Source organism: Triticum aestivum, chromosome 4A (genome assembly GCF_018294505.1).
Source record: "Triticum aestivum cultivar Chinese Spring chromosome 4A, IWGSC CS RefSeq v2.1, whole genome shotgun sequence".
Classification (NCBI taxonomy): Eukaryota; Viridiplantae; Streptophyta; class Magnoliopsida; order Poales; family Poaceae; genus Triticum; species Triticum aestivum.
This window is the reverse complement of record NC_057803.1, coordinates 693116492-693124312: the sequence shown is the minus strand read 5'-3', so window position 1 is coordinate 693124312 and position 7821 is coordinate 693116492.

Sequence of the window (7821 nt, the reverse complement as noted above, 5' to 3'; positions counted from 1 at the left end):
AAGGCTGGCTTACCACTCGGTAGGATTTTTATAACTTAGGCGAGCACGAGGCTGCAGCTAAGCCTCCGAGTGAGAGGGTTGCTCTTCACTCGGTAGGATTTTTATAACTTAGGCGAGTCCTTGGACTGCAGCTAAGCCCCCGAGTGAAAGTCTGGCTTATCACTTGGTGGGATTTTTATAACTTAGGCGAGCACGAGGCTGCAGCTAAGCCTCCGAGTGGAAGGCTGGCTTACCACTCGGTAGGATTTTGAAAAACTTAGGCGAGTCCTTGGACTGCAGCTAAGCCCCCGAGTGAAAGTCTGGCTTATCACTCGGTGGGATTTTGATAACTTAGGCGAAACGGATTCGCAGCTAAGCCTCCGAGTGGGAGTCTGGCTCACCACTCGGTAGGATTTTTATAAACTTAGGCGAAACGGATTCGCAGCTAAGTCACCCACTGAGGGGGATTTCATTGGACAAAAATAAAAAGTGACAGATAGTGTGGAGGAACTACGACACCATTATTTTGAGGTCCATGAACTACAAAAGTACTTTATTGCAACTCATCCGAGTGATAAAACTTAAGTGTAAAATGGGCGGAGTAGCTCCGCGTTCCAAGCTCGGGGCTCGTCGATATTATGCTCGACGTTGTAAAGACGGTACGCCCCGTTGTGGAGAACCTTGGTGATGATGAAGGGGCCTTCCCAAGAAGGAGCAAGCTTGTGTGATTTGTGCTGATCCACTCGGAGAACCAAATCTCCTTCCTGGAAGGCTCGACCTCTCACATTTCTGGCGTGGAAACGACGCAAATCTTGTTGGTAGATGGTCGATCGGATCAGAGCCATCTCCCTTTCTTCCTCTAAAAGGTCGACAGCGTCCTGCCGCGCTTGTTCAGCTTCTGCTTCGTTGTAGATTTCAACTCGAGGAGCATTGTGGAGAAGATCACTCGGCAAGACTGCTTCAGCTCCATAGACCAAGAAGAATGGAGTTCTTCCGGTCGACCGATTAGGCATGGTCCGCAGTCCCCAGAGTACAGATGGAAGTTCGTCGACCCAAGCTCCAGCCGCGTGTTTGAGATCACGCATCAGTCGAGGCTTCAGTCCCTTGAGAATCAGTCCATTAGCTCGCTCTGCTTGTCCATTCGACTGCGGATGGGCGACTGATGCGTAGTCGACTCGTGTGCCCTGGGAGTTGCAGAAGGTTCTGAATTCCTCTGAGTCAAAGTTCGACCCATTATCTGTAATGATGCTGTGCGGGACTCCATATCTGAATATTAGTTCCCTGATGAAGCTAACAGCAGTACCGGTGTCAAGGCTCTTGATTGGTTTAGCCTCGATCCACTTGGTGAACTTGTCGACTGCCACCAGTACATGCGTGAAGCCACTTCGTCCTGTTCTCAAAGGACCGATCATGTCCAGCCCCCAAACTGCAAAAGGCCAGACGAGTGGGATGGTCTTCAAAGCTGACACAGGCTTGTGCGACATATTCGAGTAGAACTGACATCCCTCGCACTTATCTACTATCTCTTTTGCCATCTCATTTGCCTTGGGCCAGTAAAATCCGGCTCGGTATGCTTTGGCCACGATGGTCCGAGAGGACGCATGATGACCACAGGTCCCCGAGTGAATATCATTGAGGATGAGTCGACCTTCTTATGGTGTTATGCACTTCTGACCGACTCCAGTCGCGCTTTCTCTGTATAATTGTCCTTTGATTACGGTAAAGGCCTTAGATCGACGGACGATCTGTCGAGCCTCTTCCTCATCCTCCGGAAGCTCTTTCCTCAAGATATATGCGACATACGGAATCGTCCAGTCGGGAATGACCACCAAAACCTCCATGATCAAGTCGACCACCGCTGGGACTTCGACTTCAGTCGGATCTGTGGCGCTCTTGGGCTGCGGAGTTTCTTCGGTGAAAGGATCCTCTTTGACTGACGGAGTGTGTATATGCTCCAAGAACACACCACTCGGAATGGCTTCTCTCTTGGAACCTATCTTTGCTAGATCATCAGCTGCTTGATTTTTCAGTCGGGGTATATGATGGAGTTCCAACCCCTCGAACTTCTTCTCCAGCTTCCTCACTGCACTGCAATATCCAGTCATGGCTGGGCTTCTCACGTCCCACTCTTTCATCACCTGATTGACCACTAAATCCGAGTCGCCATAGACCATTAGGCGACGGACGCCGAGTGAAATGGCCATGCGCAAACCATATAGGAGGGCCTCATATTCTGCCTCATTGTTGGAGGAATCAAAGTGAATCTGGAGCACATATCTGAGCTTATCTCCTCTGGGGGAAACCAGGACAACCCCAGCACCGGAACCATTCAGCATCTTAGAGCCATCGAAAAACATGGTCCAATGCTCCGAGTGAACTTCAGTCGGCTGCTGTTGTTCAATCCACTCGGCGAGGAAATCTGCTATTGCTTGGGACTTAATGGCTTTCTTTGCCTCAAACTTGATATCAAGGGGAAGAAGTTCAATCGCCCATTTGGCCACTCGACCAGTTGCATCTCTGTTGTGCAGAATCTCTGATAGTGGAGCGTCGCTGACGACTGTGATGGAATGGTCAGAGAAATAATGAGCAACCTTCTTTGTGGTCATGTATATTCCATACACAAGCTTCTGATAATGAGGATATCTCTGCTTGGATGGAGTCAAGACTTCAGACAAATAATACACTGGGCGCTGAACTTTGAGAGCTTTTCCTTCTTCTTCCCGCTCGACCGTTAGCACAGTACTGACGACTTGTCCTGTGGCTGCGATGTAGAGCAACAGAGGCTCTTTGCTGATTGGAGCAGCAAGCACCGGCTGGGTGGAGAGCAGAGCTTTTAGCTCGGCAAACGCTGCATCAGCTTCTGGAGTCCACTCGAACTTGTCAGCCTTCTTCATCAGTCGGTAAAGAGGCAGTGCCTTTTCACCGAGTCGTGAGATGAATCGACTTAATGCGGCCAAGCATCCAGTAAGCTTCTGGACATCGTGCACTCGCACAGGGCGTTTCATTCGGAGAATAGTGCCTATCTTCTCTGGGTTAGCGTCGATTCCCCGTTCGGAAACGAGAAAACCGAGTAACTTGCCACCAGGAACTCCAAACGTGCACTTTGATGGATTGAGCTTGATATCATACCTTCTGAGGTTGGCAAATGTTTCGGCGAGGTCAGCGAGCAGGTCGGAACCTTTTCGTGACTTGACAACAATATCATCCATATAAGCTTCCACATTCCGACTGATTTGGGTGAGTAGGCACTTCTGAATCATTCGCATAAATGTGGCTCCGGCATTCTTGAGGCCGAATGGCATGGTGATATAGCAGAAGCAACCGAATGGAGTGATGAAAGCTGTTTTTACCTCATCGGGCCCGTACAGACGGATCTGGTGGTACCCGGAGTAAGCATCTAAAAAAGACAACCTCTCGCATCCCGCGGTCGAGTCAACAATTTGATCTATGCGAGGGAGAGGAAAGTGATCTTTCGGGCAGGCCCGGTTGATGTGCTTGAAATCAATGCACATTCGGAGCGACTTGTCCTTCTTAGGAACCATGACGACATTAGCGAGCCACTCGGAGTGGTATATCTCTCGGATAAATCCTGCCGCCAACAGTCGAGCCACTTCTTCACCGATGGCCTTTCTCTTCTGGACGGCGGACCGCCGAAGATGCTCTTTGACTGGTTTTGCAGACGAGTCGACTCTTAGGCGATGCTCAGCCAGTCCCCTGGGAACACCTGGCATGTCAGCGGGCTTCCATGCAAAAATGTCCCAGTTCTCACGGAGGAACTGGATGAGCGCTTCTTCCTATTTTGGGTCGAGTGTTATGGAGATGCGGGTCGGAGCTGCTTCGGGGTCGGTCGGGTGAATGTGAACAGGCTTCGTCTCACCGGACGACTGGAATGCAGACTCTGTGGCGGGCTTCTTGGATCGCAGCAAGTCACTCGGATCTGCGTTTTGCTTGTATTCTTCGAACTCGACCGCTGTCACTTGGGAATCGGCAATCTTGGAGCCCTTCTGAAAGCACTCCTCTGCCTTCTTCCTATCACCGGTGACAGTGATCACACCTTTGGGACCGGGCATCTTCAATTTGAGGTACACGTAACATGGTCGAGCCATGAACCGTGCATAGGCTGGTCTCCCCAAAATGGCATGATATGCACTTTGAAAATCCACGACCTCAAACGTCAACTTTTCTTTGCGAAAATGCTTCGAATCACCAAACACCACGTCCAAAGCTATCTGGCCGAGTGACTCGGCCTTCTTCCCTGGTATAACTCCATGGAAGCTCATGTTACTAGTGCTCAGTCGGGACATCGGAATGCCCATACCTTGCAATGTGTCTGCATATAATAAGTTCAGCCCACTTCCACCATCCATCAGCACCTTTGTCAGTCGAGTGCCTTCGACAACTGGATCGACCACCAAAGCTTGCCTCCCAGGGGTGGCAATATGAGTCGGGTGATCAGATTGGTCGAATGTGATGGGTGTTTGAGACCACTTCAGATAATTTGCCTTTGCTGGGGCAACCATGTTCACCTCTCGGTTAATCACTTTCAGTCGACTTCTGCTTTCCACATCTGCAAAGATCATCAGAGTGGAGTTGATATGCGGATATCCTCCCTCACTGTCCTCTTTGTCTTCGGCCTTGTCCGACTCCTTCTCCTTGTCCTTAGACTGTTTTCCCTGAAACTGCTGGATCAGGAGTCGACATTGGCGAGTGGTGTGCTTTGGGTAAATGATATTCCCCTCTTCATCTTTCTTCGTGTGAATGTGACACGGCATATCCATCACGTCGTTCCCTTCTTTATCCTTTACCTTCTTGGGGTTCCAGGATCCTTTTGGTTTCCCCTTAAACTTTCCTTGAGTTACGGCCAGAGCCTCTCCAGGAGCTGCCGGTTCAGCCTTTCGCTTCTGTTTTCGATTGACGTTCCCTTTTTCCGACTGACTCGGCTTGTGCTTGCCGCTTCGGAGTCGGTCTTCTTCTTCGCCGTTGGCGTACTTGGTAGCAATCTCCATCATTCGACTCAAGGTCATGTCACCGGTTCGACCAAATTTCAAACTCAGTTCTCTGTTCTTGACGCCGTCTTTGAAGGCGCATACTGCCTGATGATCAGAGACATTTTCCACAGTGTGGTGCAAAGTGATCCACCTCTGAATATACTCTCTGAGAGTCTCATTAGTTTTCTGCACGCAGACTTGCAGCTCTGTCAATCCCGCTGGTCGCTTGCAAGTCCCTTCAAACGTTCTGACGAACACTCGGGACAGATCTTCCCAAGTGTAGATGCTGCTAGGAGATAATTGAGTCAACCATGCCCTGGCAGAACCTTCCAACATGAGGGGCAAATGCTTCATGGCCACCTCGTCGTTCCCACCACCGATCTGAACTGCCACTCGGTAGTCTTCAAGCCAAGTTTCAGGCTTAGACTCACCAGTGAACTTGCTGACTCCTGTTGCCAACCTGAAATTGGGAGGGATAACTGCGGCTCTGATAGCTCTGCTGAAACATTCAGGACCAGAAACGTGTACTCGACTGCTCGTGGGTACATCTCTGTCGAGTGCGCCTCGATGGGCTCTGTTCCGGTCGACCAGCCCTTGCACGATAATGGATCGCGCGTCGAAGCCTGGCTCTCTGGGGTCAACTGGAACCCTACGCCCTGCACTGTACTGACGCCTATCATCTGGCTGCCGAGGAGCGTAAGACCCACCCCTCGGAGGGGAATAGGGCACTCGACGCCTATCATCTCGGTCGAGTCTGTCGCCATATTGATCTCGCCGATTCTCACGCCCTTCGCGCCGCGGAGGCGATCTGGGGCTGTGAGTCGACTGAACCGTATTCACAGTGACAGATCGACTGTGAATTCTGTTGCGCGACTGAGACACGGCTGAATTCTGATCTCCTGCTGCCCGGAGCAGATCCCTGATCTGCAGTAAACCTCTGCCAGCTTCCGACTGCGAAGGCTGGATGGACTCTGCTATACGGGTCGCAGCTGCTAAATTCTGAATTGGGGTTCGATATACCTGAGTCGGCGGGAAGAGTTGACGTCGACTGGTGTCGGGAACTCGTTGTCGCGCGCGCTCGTCGAGTGCTCGCTGAAGGTTCTCCAGTCGAGTGCGCTCGGCCAAATTGGCCAGACGCGCCTCCTCCAAGGCACGAGCCTCGGGGGTTTCTCCTGCGATGGGAATACGCAGGGGATCCTCGTTTCTGCGGCGAAGCTCTTCTCTTTGCAGAGAGTCGAGTGGCTCGGGCTGGTACTCTTCGTAGCCTCGTGCAGGGTCGCCGTCGTCACCTGCTCCACCACCTCGGGCGAAGCCAGGAGGGCTGTGGGGCCCGTCGACCATCAAGATTTCCGCCGCTGGATCACTGCTTCCGCACTCGGATGCGGTCTCTCCGGAGCCAGTCGACTGATCGAACAAGCCGTAGAGAGATTCGTTGGGCTCGATTGCCGCAACTTGTGTAGTGGCCGATTGGCGAGCCACCGCATGACTCACCCATCGCTGAAGCCTCGACCGGCCTGAGCGCTTGCGCTGGCGGGAGACCGGGAGGGTGAACGATGGAGGAGCCGACCGATATTGGGTCGACGGTTGCCGCAGCAGAACGCCGCGGACACATGCGCGAAAATGCGTCGCACCGCGGACGGGGAGCGCATCTACGTCGAGTGGAGCCTCCTGGAGCCATGCGGAGTCGTCGGCGATGAAGGTGAGAGCGCCGAGACGGATCTCTTGACCCTCGACCAAAACTCCAGCAGACACCATGATGAAAGTACTCGGAAGAATCGCAACTTCTCCACAAAATCGCTAAAACACCGGCCCCACGGTGGGCGCCAACTGTCGTGGTTCTAAGCCTGACAGTAGAGTGGGGGGTAGGTATGGAGAGGCAAGGTCCTAGCTATGGAGAAGTTGTAAGCACAAAGGATGTACGAGTTCAGGCCCTTCTCGGAAGAAGTAACAGCCCTACGTCTCGGAGCCCGGAGGCGGTCGAGTGGATTATGAATGTATGAATTACAAGGTGCCGAACCCTTCTGCCTGTGGAGGAGGGTGGCTTATATAGAGTGCGCCAGGACCCCAGCCAGCCCATGTAGGAGAGGGTTTAAGGTGAGTTAAGTCTGGGGCGTTACTGGTAACGCCCCACATAAAGTGCCTTTACTATCATAAAGTCTACTTGATTACAGGCCGTTGCAGTGCAGAGTGCCTCTTGACCTCCTGGTGGTCGAGTGAGTCTTCGTGGTCGAGTCCTTCAGACCAGTCGAGTGAGACCTTGTTGGTCGACTGGAAGGCGACCTCTTCTAAGGATGTCCTAGGGTAAGTTACTTGGATCAGGTCCATGATCCTACCCTAGGTACACAACCCCATCAGGTGGCACGCTACACACTCCCTCCGTCACCGGGCCTGGCGATGGCGACCTGTGGAGCCTGGTGCGGCCAGTGTCATCGCTACACGCAGACTTGACGATGACGTGGTTTAAGGCTGTCGGATGCTGACACTGTCCTAGCCCAAACTTGCATTTTTTATTTATAAGGAATTTTTCATATATCAAGCTAATACAATCGCACCGATTGAATGCGCAGATTCTAGTACTCCTGAACTGAAACTACAACAAGAATTATGGAATGGAGGGAGTACATAGCAAGATGCACAGAGTCAATACGTCTAAACAAAAGGTGTCATACAGTTCCTGCAAAAAAAAGGTGTCACTACAGAAAAAGTAAAAGTAGATAAATAATGAGTAAATTGCAAAAAACCATCATAATTTGGCAGCAAAAACCACCTGAAAACATGCATTTTGGTGGGTGTTTGATGACTTTTGCACAATTATGGTGTTTTTTTTGTAATTTTACTCATAAATAAACTAAGA